A 17,060-nucleotide genomic window follows, 5' to 3' on the forward strand; every position below is an offset into this window, starting at 1 on the left:
GATGGTGTCTGCGGCACACTTTAATTTAGAGTAGGTGAATGAATCATTTTATGAACAGAATAGTAAACCATGTTTGGGCGTCTAAACCAAGTATCTAACACATGACAATGCTTCAGTTAGTAACCTCCTCCACAGACTGCATTGTAATTAACTGACAATGTGAATGACAAGGCAAAAAGATCTCAGTTTAACAGAAATGGATCAAAGGCTTAAAGTGATACATTTCTTCAAACCTGATTCAATTCCTGATTTTTCTAAATGAACCAAAACTTAGCAATACTAGTGATTCCCCCTATATCTCCTTTCTGAAATATCATTGCAAGTTCAGCACAAAGCTCAAAAGGGAGCAAACCAAGAAATTTGATTTTTAGATTTTATTTTCTACGTTTTGGGGAAATAATTAAGCCAGGAAAACAAAAATGATCAGAGCAACTGAATGAGTGCCTGCTCCACTCAGTGGGGAGAAGCAAAAGGCAAGGCTGCAAATTTGTGCATCAACTGCCTTTAAATTCACGGCAAATCCCTACTCAAAACCTATCCAGCACGTCAAGGGCAGTATTCAATTCATTCCCCACGAGCAGTCTCACAGTCAACACTGTGAAATAATTCTTACGTTATGACTTTTACATCATATCTACCCAACAGTCGCGCGAGTTCCAAATTTTAGCAATCAGGGCTTTTTTATCCTAGTCGGCAGCTTCAAGCAAAGAACAGGATTCACACTGGACAGACTTTTGCATGGTTACACCGGTGAGAGCCACGCTATAACGATTTCCAGAGGGGGTCGATGGTGCGAAAACTAAAGTGGCTCTCATCTGGACAGATATGCTCACTGCATGGACAGGGGGAATCTGAAGACCTGGCTATTGCATGAGACACTCATGGTAGCTGAATAGCAACATGAGGGGGTTGATACAATGGTACGGACAGATCTGAGACATTACTGAACACTACTATCACTCCTGTGTCAGGTTCCGGCTTGTGGTTGTACCCTGTGCCATATACAGCAAACTGAAACACCACTAGTATACAAATAGCTTTTAATCTATTTTTAAAGAGCAGAGCTACTCTTAGGTGCAGAAGCTAACTGACAAGACCACATTTTAATTTCCGCATGTTTTTCGTAAACCACCTCCAGTTTAAAAAAACACCCTACTGTATTAAATCAAACAAGATGATGGATAAACATGTTTGAGCCCTCTTAACAGGGGAGTGACAGCAAACCACACTGATTCTGAAAATAGATATTATACTGAAAATAGAGGAGAAACGAAAAGGCCAAGACTACAGTATTGATCTTAAAGTTTAAGGCATCAGAGAATAGCACAGGACCAGCTTGTATTACTAAAGCTCTTACATTCACACTGGGGTATAACCTGCTGTAAACAGATAAACAGATGACAGGACAATGACAATTTGTATGGAAGAAACAAGCCAGGCTTGCAGTGTCAGTGAGAAGCCTTTCACTGTTTCAGTCATGTTACAAGATGCTCGGACAGGCAGGCGCTCCAAGGAACATCAGAACCATAACCAATAACCTTGATTCGCTTTGTGAATTTTACTCTAGTATTCCTGGTGCCGCGAAAAACATTCTACATATACTATGCACAAACGAGACATTAAGACAGAGCGTGTAAAATTCTGATTAAGCAGATAGAAAGCCCTGGAAAAAAAGCAGATGCCAGGTGGCTCTGGTTTTAAACAGCGTCTTTCTGAGGGAAGTTTCAGAAACAGGCGGTCTCTCTGAGTTAGTAGGCCATTGAGCTCCTTCTGTGGGCAGGAGGGGATATCAGCAATCTTTCCTGTCCACTTCTTTGCTCTGGAACTGTACAAATCATCAATGGAGGGCAGAAGACAGCCCATGACCTTCTGTGCAGAGCAAACAACACACTGCCGTTTGCCATTGGAGTGAGCAGAGATGTTGCCAAGCAGTTATCAAAGCAGTTAGAATGCTCTCTGTAAAACTGTATCAGAAATGGTTGAGAGACACCAAAGTTTTTCAGTTGGCAACAAAAATACATTCTCTGCTGCGCTTACTTTGCAATACTGGTGACATTTACATTCCATCACAACATTAAGGAGTATTACTTCCTAAAGACTTAGAGGACTGCTTGACACTCACAACCGGATCACCGATTACTAGGGAGAGAGGTTTTGAAGACTACTTCTTGAAATCAACCCCCATTTCCACTGTCTTTGACAGTGTTACGCTCCAGGTGGCACACCACAACACCAACGGACTCGCCTCCATCCCCTCTTATCGTCATCTGTGATACGTTCAGTCATCTTTCCCATGCGGGTACAGTTGCTACAGGAAATCAGAGTCTTAAAATAGTCACCTGCAAATAAAGCAGGCATCTAATAAAGAGTTGCTACAAAAAACACTCTACCTTCTTGTTCCTACAATTGCTCCTTTCCGCCATTGCCAGAATTAAACACTTCACTTCTCAAATACCTCTTTGGGTTAAAAGAATAAAAACAAAACATCAGAAAAAAATAGAAAGGGGCTGTTCACAAAAGAAGAAAAAATAACAATTAATAAGAAAAGCACAGCTTGCGACACAGGAAGGAAAGTTCCCGTTTAAACCTAATACTTTGTTAGTAAATGATTTAGAAATGAATCCACTGCATACATTTTGCACAATTTCAACGGCTAACAGATTAAGACTTGTAATTCATTCTCAGATCTGAATTGCTAACTTGTTGATGGTTCTGCTCTATGCATTTGCTGTTCATTAACATGGCACAGAGTTAAATGAAATCTTTTAATTGAGTTTGCAGACCATTTAGCTCTCCTCCTCCTACCAGCTGTCATCAACACAGGATGTGTTGTCATAACAACGAAAGCAAGGCCTATTTCCAGATCAAGAACACACAAAAAAGAAGAAGTGTTTTTTTTCCTCATTCTGTTTTTCAGAGAAGCTTAGGTCTATGAAACTAGGCAGACATTTTAGTTTATGTAAACAGGGTCTTGTTCAGACAGTACGTGTTTATCTCTTTTAATTATAGCCTATTTAGGAGCAGCACAACCTTTCAGCCTTATACAACCTGAAAGGTCATACCATAATTGAGGTGCCCCACATGCAGCTTTAAAGAGATTATAAAGGTCATATTTTAAAGTTGTACTCTACCGCTCAAATGTTTTTTTTTCCTCACCTTTTTAAATGGCAGCTGAAGACCAGGCGTGTCTTGCAATATTTTAACATGAAACAAAAATTAAATGACAGAAAACTCTCAAGAGTTTATAAAAATGGTTTTGTTTTGTAAACTATGTGTAGGACAAAAATATATCACAACTTGCAACCGATTTACTAGCAAAAACCAATTGGTGGATTTTTCACACCTGTCAGTGTTTTTGTTACTGGAGACAAAACTTAGCACTTGGACCGCTAACAATGTAACAGATAAATAAAACAGAAAAAGTTTAATAATAATGTAAAATGCACATAAAAAAGCACAGTCCTTTATATGCTCTTCCTATGCATATAATACCATGTTTTCTTTTAGGCACTTTATGACAGAACATAAGCAAAAACGTTCTAAACATAAAAAAGATTTAAATATAATAAGGAGAATTAAAATGTAGACTTCAATAGCTTTTAAACATACAAATTCATGGGCAAGGACATGTGCAAGCTAACATGCTGAGTTTTGGAAACCACAGCTCTACAACATGACATTTCAAACTTTTAGAGGGAAGAACAGTGCTGGAATTTGTGATGACAGGTAAATTTCACCGGCCTTTTAAAACCAACTCAAATGGCGGAAAGGAGGGGGGTGGTTACTTAATCAAAGCCAAGCTGTGTGAATTTTGACTAGTGTATCTGACACATATAAAATACAGATATGCTTTCAAATCTTCATGGGTATAGCTGCGTCAGTAATGAAAACACCTGTCGGTGGATTTTAAAAATCGGACACTAGGTAGGACGTATCCATACTGAGACAGATTCATACATACACACATTATTTTCATGTACTTTGAGTATGGTTTTGTTTCAGGGTGGCCATTCACAAATACCTCTGTACTATATAATATTTGTCTTTCACTGATGAACATCAGAACTTAGGCTTCAGTCTCCACTGCTGACAGTGCAGTCTGAATACTCTTAGAAATTTTTGTGACAGAATATATCAATATGCACATAAACATGGCCCATCCAGACAACACCCGAGAACGATGTATTGTTAATTCGACACATTAGGCATTTTTGTAGCAGGACAGGGTAGAATGTGGGTCTGTGTGAAAACGTGGAATCTTTGAGAGGACAATTAGAAATGTGTGTTCTGTATCTTGTGTCCAGTACTGACATTCCAACCTCCTTAGCACAAGAAATTACTGCTCAATTAAGATCTAAAGGCACACAGCTTTAGATCATAACCTTCCTTTGAGCAATAAAACTAGCATCATGCTACCTGTTCCCTACAACTCTTGTTTAAAGCAAGTAGTGCAAAGGCTGATGTGTGAAAGAGATCTTCACGCTGTGCATTATCTTTCAGATACAAATATGCAACAGAACTACTCCCAAAAAACAAGGCTTGTCTGCACAGTGGGAGGTTTGAGCAAAACCTAGACAATAAAATGGCAGATAAGGAGGACAGAGATCAGGCTGAATGGTCTGAGAGTAAACCCTTTGCCTCTGGCCTCTCTCCTCTGACCTTGTTTTCAGTCTAAAAGCATGCCAAAAAGGAGATCAAAGTTAATGCTCGCTTATCAGTCCTTGTCTGTGGTATGGCCCAGAGGTGTGTTGTGCAATAATCTTCTTTAATAATTACGCCTTTATGACCATGGTTCTTGTTTTTTTTGTAAACCTTGGTGCGTCACGGAACAGCCCAGCATTTCATTCCACTTTCCAAAACCGTGCTGGAACTTAATAATATACAGTTTAATCCACTGAACTGCACCCAGCAAACCACTCATGAAGCCCAAACAGCAAAGGAAGCTTTATCTGGCATTACGAACCTGGAAACAAATACTGTATATTTGATCAAATAGAAAGTGAAGGATGACACCACACTTGAATTAATGATGTTTTTAAGTGCCCTGGAAAAACACTTCCCACTTAGTGCTATACAGTACATGTCATATTACATGTTCACACTTCAAATGTCTATTTCATGTAGCCATTTATTCTCATACATATATTTTGTATAACATCCCTGCAGGAAAGAACTTTACCAGCCACAGACTGTGATACTGTAGTTACCAAAACACTTCACTTCTGACTACCCCACTAGAGCTAAATAAACGTTTTGTAGTGTAGTTTACCAAACATCTAGGTCACACTTACATCTACTGTTTGGTTACCAAAGCGATCTCTTATCTTAATTGAATGTTGAATGCTTTACAATTGTTTTACAATTTTTGTAAGCTCTTTCCATGAAAGAAACCAGACATATACAATGTAATAAGGCATGTAAAACAAACTGTACAATAAGACATGCTATAATTAAGTACATATCAGAAGTCTGAGACAGACAAGATGTGAATAAGTAGAAGGGAGCATTTTTTTTTAAGTGAATGGCAGTAAGAGGAGTCAGCTATAGTGAGTCCTGCTCCCAGTGAATGACAGACATTTTTCCAATATAAAATGCACCAAATTCTTTTTTGGCAGCTGTTCATAAAGTTGCCTAAGGACTTACCATAACTTTATATCCGTCTTTTTTTCTCCTACATTTACTCAGATCTGTTTTGGGAAGCTACTGTCCATGGTCAGAAGTCCCAAGGCAAAGGAAGATCCGACTTACACATTTCTGATATAACTTTGAAGTTCATTGAAACTTTTATGTGAATTCTTGTTTAGATGTATACACACCTCTTCAGCATGGCAACCAAGGCTCATGGCCTTTCAAGTAAGCTGCCATATAAGACTGACTTACAGTACATGGGTTTCAGGTCACCAACGTGATCAATCAAGTGCTCCAAGGAGTCCTTACCACATACATGTGTATATGATTCTACAATATCACAGACGGACAATTTTAATACATTTTTTCAATAATATTAACAATATAATTCATTTTTTTTAAATCACCAGTTTCTGCTTCAGTAAAAAACATGTCACAGGAATGAAGACAGGCTTCCCTGCACATACAGAAAGCAGAGAAATTAAAGAAACGGAGTTTGTTTCCTTTATTTCTTCTACGACCTCCCTGTTTGAACGCGTGCATGATAAAGAGTTTATTTTCCTTCTGTATGGTCCTTGCACCTTACCAGCTGCAGACCGTGTAATTGTTACCAAGTTATCACTTCTGAAGCCAGCAGATGACCATAAAAAACGCACAGTTCTCCTGTAAAATGTATAAGCACCTGCCTCGAAACTTGTACACTCAACAATACAAGTTCATTATTACCTGCCAATTGGTTTTGCTGCAGATTTAAGAAGAAGACTGCAAATGTAGTGTAAAAAATAATTTTAATTCATGCTTATGTATAAGACTAGTCACTTATAATTAAACTTTTTGTAGTGTAGTGTACATAACACCTATGAGGCCACTACTTATATCCATTGTTTTGTTACCAAAGTGATCTCTTACCTACATTTTAATCAAATGATTGTATATTTAATTTTTTTTCTAAACTTGTTTCAGACCAGATGTTTACAATGTAATAAGGCATGTAACGCAAACCATAAAATAAGATGTGCTTTTATTATAAAGTAAACACTTTTTGTGAATAAGTAGAAGGTGGTATTCTTTTAATGTAAGTAAGTGGAGTCAGTTGCCTAATGACTCACCGTATCTTTATTACCATCGTGTTTTGTGGGTGACCTCTAACATGTTCACTCAGGAAGAGTGAAAAATCAATATACCGTCCCCCAGTTATTCTTAAAAAACTACAAATGCAAAAGATACAGGATAAAGGGAAAAGGTTCTCAAAAAGATGGGCGAAGTTTCCAAAACTAGTTTTGATTTTCTTGTTCCTGGAAAAGGTCAAATTGAAGCTGACAATTATCCTGGCAGAACCAGAAGTCTGTTCCAATAACTTCTTTTGTCTTTTATTAGCTCCCTTTCCAAGGAAGCGATGAAAGGCTAATATGAGGTACTTAGGAACAGGCTGATTCTGCCAAAGAAAAATGAGGGAAGATGTTGAAACAACAGGAGGAGGGAGCAGGGATTTGTTTTCTGCAGCCTGCGCCAGCTTCCCTCTCCCTCTGCGTCACAGCTCCTGGAAGGAGCACATGCAAGGAATGCGCACTTGGAAGGACTATAAAAGGAAAGCACTTCCGCTCTGAGCTTTGACGTCACTAATCAGCAATTCCCCTCTCTGCTCTCTCCTGTTCCTGTGTGTAGGAAAACCCAGCTTCTGCTTTTCTTCAGAATGAGAAATCAAATGCAGAAGGGAAGTGGTTCAGTTATGTCTTCGAACTAGGCCCTCGTTTGAGTCTAAAGGATAAAGGACCTTGTCTATGGTTTGTGCCTGTGCTGTGGGCAAGCCAAGCCAGGTGAGCAGTATGGTCTTCAGTCACTGTTCCTTCATGCTGCAATCAATACATGACGTGCTTGATTTTAACAGGAGATAAAGAGACGAATGGGAAAGACAAGACTGTTGCGTCTGGATGCTCAGATTAAATCAGGGATCTCCAGCCCTGGTGCTGAGGAGCATGAATCCTGCAGGTTTTGTGTACAGATATGGTACATACCCACTGTGATCAACCTTCTTCATTAAACACATTACCTGTTTAATTCCTGTTTAGATCGCTGTAGACTAGTATCCAAGTATTCTTCAGTCCCCAAGAGCCACAGTTCTCTTAACTGAACAGATTACTTGTTTGATTCATCAATAGGACACAGATGTAGCCGCTCTTTAAAAACAGTTTTTTTTTCTAAGACTTACTGGGGTTCTGTGGGACCAGGGTTGTAGACACCTGGATGAAAGAATCATAAAAAGTACATAGACTCTTATCAAAAGAGAAGGAGATGCAATTTTACATCATTCCCAAGATGCAAGTGCTTCATACTGTCAACAAAGATGGCAAATTCCCATTATGATCCATTCAGCCAGGTTTCAGTTTTGGTTTATACTGCTTTCCAGAAAAATGTACAGAATAAAATCATCAGTAACAAATAAAAATATCACAGTCTTAAAGCAGTGAAATACAACAATGTTTCTCCAGTTAGAGTTTCCTAATGCTCCTTTACCTAGACAAGTTCCGACATTTTTAATTTGCGCACAGGAAACAGAAATAACCACTGCAGTATGGAGAAGACAAGTTTGTTTTCTGCAGTCATTTTCTTTTTCAAATGCTAATCCAAGCAAATTATACTAATATTTTCTTTAACTCTACAAAGAATCTACAAGTCCCTGCCAAGGATCTTTAAAAACCCAGAATACCTTACATAATGTGGCTGATGAATGGTGCAGAACACTGCTCTTCTGTAGAAGCGCTGGCTGAATGGGATATTTTAACAGGTGCGTAATTTTCCAGCAGGAAGCAGAAGCGTGGCTTGAAAAAGAGAAAATTACAACCCCGACAAAGCACAGTCTTCCAGCAGGCTTTTACAAGAATGACACACTCAAATCAAAGCTAATCTTTTTCAGAGATTTCATCCAAGACATCCAGAATGAAATTATTTTGTTTATCTTTTAAAACATGTGCACACACATACACAAAAACCTTCCTGCATTTTTTCAATCTTTCACCGCTGCTGGCAGTTCTGGGGTCTTTACTTTCTCCCTGTGTCCTAGATGTACTTTACAGTGGAGTTCTTGTTTTGGCCTAGTTAACTGCCACTCATTAACCCCTGTTTGCTAAAAGCTGTGTGATAGTACTAAATGCATCATTCTAACCTGGTCTGTCATTAGAACAGCTTTCCCTTTTCCTTTTTGTTTTGGAGCAGAGTGTCTACTTCAAGGTTTGAAAAAATGTGCTGGGTTTTCCCTGCTCCTTTGATTTGATTTAGAAAGTTTGGCTGATGCTTTCATGGTGTGTCATCTACTGTATATAGATGTATTGCTTTGCTATTTCATTGTGGTGGCACTGCTCTGCGAGCAGTGATCCCCTATTGTGAAATATTACACAAAACTGCAACAAACAGTAAGGAGACTTTAGTACCCACACAACTATGAACTATGATAGTAGTATAGTTTGCCTTGTTAATGCACAGCCAGATCTATACTTTGGACGTGAGGGAGGCTTTAATGTGAAATCGTAACAAATGGCCTTTGACCAGGATGAGAAAGAACCCTGTACAATCTGCAGACATTCCTCAACCGAAACATTCAGCACCCTTCCCTGGAGCACTGCCGACTGGTTTCTGACTTTATCTTAATCTTAAGACTAAGCATGATGGATGGTAGTCTTGCTTTTAACGTCTTTTAACCTAAAGCGGTCTTGAAAGGAGGAGGCCCTTAGGGATTTTGGAACTTTTCAGGCTCACTGGTCCCTGTTACAAATAAGGTTGAGAAACCTGCTCCAAAGCACTGTACTGTGTAGAGTTGACAGGTACTCCAGACTTGCGTCAGACGGACGTCCTATGTCTCTTGCGTTCTTATTTTGTAATGTTTTTCTCTTTCATGTTTTTGATCTGTCTCACCGTGACAGCTTCATCTTATCAGATACATCCAAAACAGCAAAGAGCAGCTGGCAAAATGACGAAAACAGTTCACTTGATAAGGGTGGCTGAGCTTCACATTTCAGTACATTTCTTTCAGGGAAACGATCAGTACCCTGAGAGTTACAATTCAAGGTCAACAACACTGCAGAACACCACATCAATAACACGAGTCCCCTCATGCACTATCTGGAGAATGAAAATGTCAGTGCCAGGTCTGTCTGTGAAAAAAAACAAGAACAACTAAACAGATGACGTTTTCTTTCCGAAGCAAATTTTGACGGAGGTTGAAACATTTCAAATTCACTCAGCTGTGCTAGACTGTGATCCGATAAAAACCCTGTCAGACCCTTTAAAGCCCACAGAAGCTTGAACGAGTATTGAACCAAGCAATTCAGATAATCACAATATCATAAATCTAAGCAGGTTCACATCATGGCGTGGTGATGAATTTTCCCTGTCACACACTGCAAAATAAAATTATGCCTTGGAAGCCTCATCTGCACAACCCCAGCTCTGCGACCAAGAGCTTCCTGAAAAAGACAAGAATGTGGACTGGGCTCCTAATGACTCGAATCAGCTCCCCATTGGCTTAACTGGACCAGTTTTACAGCTTCTGCCAGTTCTTCAGGCAACGCTACATTAAAAGACATGGAAAACCTGCAGGCACACAAACCGTCCAGGACCAAGATGCTTCCTCTGGTACTAGCCTCCAGAGCAGCAGGAATTAGACCTTAATTACGTTTAAAATTTATCTGTGTGATACATTTCTCTACTTATCAGTTCTCAATGTCAATGCCTCGATACCAGACCTGCTGAAAAAAACAAGCAATGAAGCAGTGTTATTATTAATTTAAGGAAACGCGCTCGCAAAAGGAGTTTGGGAGAATACTAAAAGGCTGTGACAAGAAATTCACAGGGATCAAACAATTTGGCTCGACGGTCTACCTGGAAAAACCTAAAGATGGGGAGGAAATGTCACAAACATAAGGAAAAAACAGCTTGGTTGCGACATAGCTGCTGTCCGAAAAAAGAAGAAGAGGAAGTGTAAGACAAGGGAGGAGGCCGAAAAGGAAACCCCCGAGCGATTGTAACAGGAATGGGCCAGCGCTACACAGAAAGCCAGACCTTCATGTTCACTCCCGCGTGTCAGCAAAGCACTACAGCCACTGTAATGGATTTAGAATAATAATCGTAGAAATCACACAGGAGAGGACGATGCTCGAACTCTAGCAACGTAGGGTAGCACACTTCTGGAAGCTGTGGGAGTGTGGAACAAGACCACCAGCTATGTTGTTGCTATCCTGGCTTCCTTCAAAAAAGAAGCTGGAAGAAACATTGACATCAATTGGCCACTAGCTACCAACCAAGCAAGAAAGGTTACACAGGCCTCCTCTTGTCTGTCATGTAATAACGTCCATTTAATAAAGGATCCTGGGAACATTTAGCAAGAGCACCTAAACTCACATTAAAACAAACCCGTGAAATACCTGTGAAATGCAGTTTATTATCTCCAAGAACAAATGTCAAACATATCTGTAAAAGGTACCTACAGTCTTCTAGAACAAACTGATACAACAAGAAAATGATCTTTGAAAAAAACTGTACTGCAGAGTATATGTAAATAGTACAATGTTACTACAGATTACAAATGTATAACTGCAAAATTTTCCCCTAAAATAAAGGAGTACCCAAAACCACCTGCTCAAACAGTCACAAAGACCCAAAAAACAAACCTGTCTCCCCTTGAGTCAAAGATTTTATAATGCTTCTACTCCTATTTCTAAACAATACCTAACCAATATGCAATAACGGTTTTAAACCAGTTTTTCTGCATCAAAAGGTATTTCCAAGGTACAAATATAGAGATCAAAACATGTACACAGACATCAGTACAACCAGATGTGTCTCCCTCACTGATGTAAACAAAACAGTCATATATCATAGCATAGGGAGCAAAAAGGAACCACACATCAGGAAAAATGAGTAATTTTGGGTGGTTAATTTACTTTATTTGTTGTTTTACCTCCATGCCTCCATGACCTTGTGGATCACTGACTACCTGACGGGCAGACCACAGTCTGTGAGACTTCAGAACTGCGTGTCTGAACTGGTAGTGAGTAACACAGGGGCACCTCAAGGGACAGTTCTTTCTCCATTCCTCTTCACCCTCTATACTTCGGACTTTAAGTACAACTCAAAGTCATGCCACCTGCAAAAGTTCTCAGATGACTCTGCAATTGTGGGATGTATCAAGGGTGAGCAGGAGGAGTACAGAGGACTGGTCAGCAGCTTTGTGGAGTGGTGTGGGGTGAACCACTTGGAACTGAATGTTACAAAGACAAAGGAACTGGTGGTAGATTTCAGGAGGAAAAAGGTCAAACCTACTCCTGTCTACATCCATGGGAGTGGCGTGGAGATGGTGGACTCGTACAAGTACCTGGGAGTGCACATCGACGATAGACTGGAATGGTCTAAGAACATCGAGGCCATCTATAAGAACGGACAGAGCCGACTTTACTTCTTGAGGAGGCTCAGGTCCTTCAATGTGTGTAGTAAGATGCTACACATGTTTTATCAGTCGGTGGTAGCGAGTGCCATTTTCTACGCAGTGGTGTGCTGGGGCTCTGGGATTAGAGCAGTAGATTCCAAAAGGCTGAACAAGCTCATCAGGAGAGCGAGCTCTGTCATTGGGTCTGACCTGGACCCCTTGGAGGTAGTGGCTGAGAGGAGAATGATGTCCAAACTGGAGGCCATCATGGACAACTTCTCCCATCCCCTCTATGACAGGCTTGCAGGAATGAAGAGCACGTTCAGCAATAGACTGATTCATCCACGGTGCGACAGGGAGCGCTACAGGAGGTCATTCTTGCCGTCTGCCATAAGACTGTACAACGCATCCACCTTGCGTCTTGGCAGAGGCAACAGCGACAGTGACCTGTTTCTGGACTAAACGCATATACACATATACTGCTACATCTGTTCTCTTTCTTTTTCTTTTTCTTTTTCCTGTTTACAACCACTTTTGTGCAATATATGCCAGGGACCTGTGCAATACATTTATATTTATATTTATATCTATGGTTACATCTATATTTATATTCATACGTGTGATACGATCTTCTGTGTACTGTTCTGTTCTAGTTTCCTCTTGTGTGTCCGGACTGTGAGTAACTCTTGTATTGTATTGTGTGTATTGTACTATTAGTATATAATTCGTTACACTGTGGCTGTGTTGTGTGTGTTAAGCTGCTGTTGCACTGCAATTTCCCTCACGGGATCAATAAAGTATCTATCTATTTACAAAATTGCAATTTTGTTGGTCTGTTAAACTTTGTATCTATAGCTATGCACTGCTATAGGTTTATGCTTATTCTTAGAACTATGGCTAATGCAAAAGCATCTATTATCAATAGGATGATAAATGATTCTGTCAATTCCACAATTATTTTTAAAACTTAGTCCACTGACATGGTGTACTTTCTCATATGTAGGCCACTCATTCTGCGAGAGTCCTTTGAAAAAAATGGGAGAAAAGGAAGCCCTGATAAGATTTATTTGGTGACAAAACATTCAGTGGTGCGTCATTCTCATTTTTCTAAAACATTCCGGTTGTCAAGTATATTATTTTGTCCTTTTTTATTTATACAAAGGAATCCAGGCAACAGCTGGATGATCTTTGGTTTGAAATCGGAGTCCTGCGCCGATCTCCTGCAGTTACATCAAGAAAGTTGCCTCAGCAGTTTCTTTTTTTGCAGGAATTTGGCTTGAGGGAAGAAGCGTACCTTTTTGGAAATTCATCATAAAACAGGGCAAAAAAAAACATAAAGAAGGCAGCAGTTAACTCTGTCGTGATAAGAGCACAGTTCTCAGCAATGGCACCAAGTCCTAGCATGCAAGAAAATGAATTTAATTTAAGCTCCGCCTTAATAAAAACGTAAAGAATCATATAGAAATGTTCTTCAAAATGTAAGAGGGAAAGTTCTGAACGATTTGGAAGGAATCAACTTTTAAGTAAGCAGCTTTTAGTTGGGAACTGAAGTGTCACTGCATATAGAAAATACATTTTGGTGCTCTCTCGCAATAGTTCATAAGCTACAGAAAAAAAGTTTAATAAAGTACTCATGGTCAACAATATGCTTATAAACAGGCTGAACGACACCAGTACCACATGCAGGGATGTGCGTCCTACAGAGCTGTCCTGTAAGCCTTGAATGTGTGAATGAAGACTTTTTAGCAGCAGTTGGAGAGACCCTGTAAGACCTCCAGTGAATGGATTGTAGATGTAACTATACAGACATTTTTAGTAATGTAATGTGCTTCCCATTAACTCCGCGAGTGCAGCCTCTGGCATAAACAATGGGTGGGGAATTACACTGAAGTTTTTTTTTTTCTTCTTTCTTTAAATTCAAATTCAGGCCAACTCCTCTTTCCCCAGAGAGAAGGGAATCATTTGAGGCGTTCCCTGTAAACAAGAGCACTGCGCCAAGACTTGGATCCCAGTTCTCTTCGGCATCTCGAAGGGGAACTTTCAGAGGAAATGCTCAGTGCCCAGCACTGGAGAATTTCACACACACATTTACTCTACCACAGCTCAGAGGGCTCGGTTTAAAAAGCGGAATGTTAGGGGAATTCACTGACACAATAGTACAATTTCTGTGCCATAATTGTTAAACATTTACCAACATACTCATTTTCCATGGGCCTAAGACATTTTGAAAACTGTTTCGTACCTTCTCATGCCTGATGTTTAAACATTTTGTTAATGGACAGAAGCAGCACAAACCAGAAACCAGAACCAGGCACAGGTCAAAGTGCGAAGTGTTAATGAAACAGGTTTAAAAAAACAGGCAAAAACCTATACTGTTCATATAGGAACTTGCATCATGCAGTTACACATTTCACCATAACTGAGGGTCACCACAGCCTCAGACCTCTCACCTCAGTTCTTGGCAGCAGTGAAGGAAATTAGCAGATGTCTGATGATATCATGGCTCTTCAGATACCCTTCATCTTCTTGAGGAAATATTGGTAGCTTTATTGAACTCTCCTTATGACTAGCACAGGGATTTTAAATCTTAGTCACAGATAATGGTTTCGGATGGTTTGTCTTGCAACTGAGCTCTAAGATTATGGATTTTAGTACGACAGTACTATGATAGTATGTAGATAATGAATAATATCATAAGTAGTTTAATTAAAACTAAATAAGTTGTATGGTTTTAGCATCTAATAAAGTCACTGGGTGAAGTAGCTTACATATCCTGAAACTGTCTAAAGACACATTTTCTATCAAGGATTCAATTAGTAAACTAGGCTCAGTTGGAATAAAAACTAACAATATTATTCCAAGGCCAGGAGCACTGGCCTACAATGAGGAATAGCGTTGGAGGTGAGGCACATACCAAAGAGCTGCTTTTTAAAAATAATAATAAAACATATTTATAGTCTTTGGATCAAATAAAAGCTCAAAACACAACCTTCTAAAACCAAAGCAACTTTCCTGGGTCTGATTCTTCTTGGTCATCAGTGCAGTGACTGCTAACCCCATACTCAAGTTTAAAGCTGAGGTGCTCAAGATGACAGAAAGCATGGCATTCTCTCGTACTGATGATGTTTAAAACAAATTTAAAAAAGGACTACAAGATTATCTGTACAACCACACTGACACCGATTCATACTGATGCTGAACTGGGTTAAAATGGACCTTTATGATCCTACATTACTGAACGAGTAGAGGCATTTGCTTGGAGTGCAGGCTACAGAAAAACAGTCCAGATGAAGTGGGTTTTTGTTAACAGATGGATGGAGATAAAGACAGCATATTGTTACATTCATCTCAACAAACAATGCAATGATGACTAAACAAACCAAAATTAACAGCTTTTTATTTTTAATCCCCCATATCTTGTTTGGAGTCAAGCCTGGACTTGCCCTGAATGCCTGAAAACGAAATATCAGTGACATACGACCACACAATAAGAGGAAGTATGCCATTTCCTGTTTTAAAGGGACACAATCTGTTCTCACCTTACAAGGACCTCCACTTGCTGCATGAACTAACAGCTCAAAACAGCCTCTCAGAAATAAGCCTGACATACCTTTCAACGAGAACTAACAAATAAAAAGTCAAGACAGAAGGATACAATCACATTTCGGAATTCAGATCTGCCTTGATCAATCGCAAACTGTTTTCTGTCATGTCGTTTCCACATTATCCAGTAGGTATTCCCAAAGAAAATCATAATGTGAAAATTTGTCTCACAACGTCCACAGCAATACGCTCATAGCTTCACAGAAATAGATAATCTTTCTGGTATGTTATACAAACGTTTAACACAGAGAATTACATAGAGACATACATAGTTTAACACAGAGAATAGCATAGCATAAGATATTAATGCTGCAATGTTTCAAATCTATGCCTGATTCCGTAACTAAATCTGTTCATTTTTCTCCCCATTCAAATATGCATATAATTGTAACCCGCAGATCCAGGAGGTCTGACCTGATTGCCAGTTAACCTGGCTGCTTATTTTGTACAAAAACTTGATGTGCCCAAGCAAATTAAGAAAATAAGGCTGAAACCAAGAAATAATGAGCATTTTTTGCCTACAGGAGACTGGCGGCTGTGTCACAAAAACAGCTGGTTCAGGTGTCGAGATCCTTCAGCAGCTCCCAAAGCGCACACGTCCGCTTCAGATACTGGTTCATATCCCAGTGATCATCAGCCATCAGTGCAGGTGTGAGGGACATATTCCTTTTAGACAGTCATGTCCCTTTCAACTTGCGAGTCTAATGAGAACCCCAAGAGGCAATGACTCGTCCTTCAACAAGAGCTATAAGAGTAACAGCAACAATTAAACAAACACCACTAATAAACCAAAATCACAAACTCTGCTAGAATGGAGTTAGCTGTAAAGACCAATAAATACTCCTTGCTTTGCCTCCCCGTAACTCCCATTACAGTCTTGATAATAAAGAGAGTGGCTATAAATGAAGGAAAGGCCGATAGCAGCTAAATGATTTAGGAACCTCAATCGGTTTCCTGTTATTAAATATGGATATAAGCAAAGTTCAACACCAGGATGTTGCCTTTCCTCAAAACATTCAACAAAGCCACACCCAAAGATTATATGATTGCTCAACAGAGTGGATTAGGTATGCAGTCAAACATTCCCACACAATAGCCTTTGGGGTGATCTAACGTATGTAACTTGACATGATGATTTTAATGCTAAACGGCTGTGGACTGGAGGTACACCAGCAATACATCTTAAAAGCATGTGTATGAGTCAACAATTCCTTTGCTCTTTCACCTGTAGATGAAGGTGTTTACTGTAATTCTACAAGGTGCTGATTTATCCAAAGAGAGATACAACCGTGCTCTTCTGAAATCCTTTAGCGTAAAAAAAAATGCACAGCAAATGGACTCGGTATAACCAAGAGTAAAATTAAATTCTAAATTAAAAGCTACAGTGAAAAGAAAGGTTTTTGAGGGTGTT

The sequence above is a fragment of the Lepisosteus platostomus genome, chromosome 4 (genome assembly GCF_059453375.1).
Source record: "Lepisosteus platostomus isolate fLepPlt1 chromosome 4, fLepPlt1.hap1, whole genome shotgun sequence".
NCBI classification, from domain to species: Eukaryota; Metazoa; Chordata; class Actinopteri; order Semionotiformes; family Lepisosteidae; genus Lepisosteus; species Lepisosteus platostomus.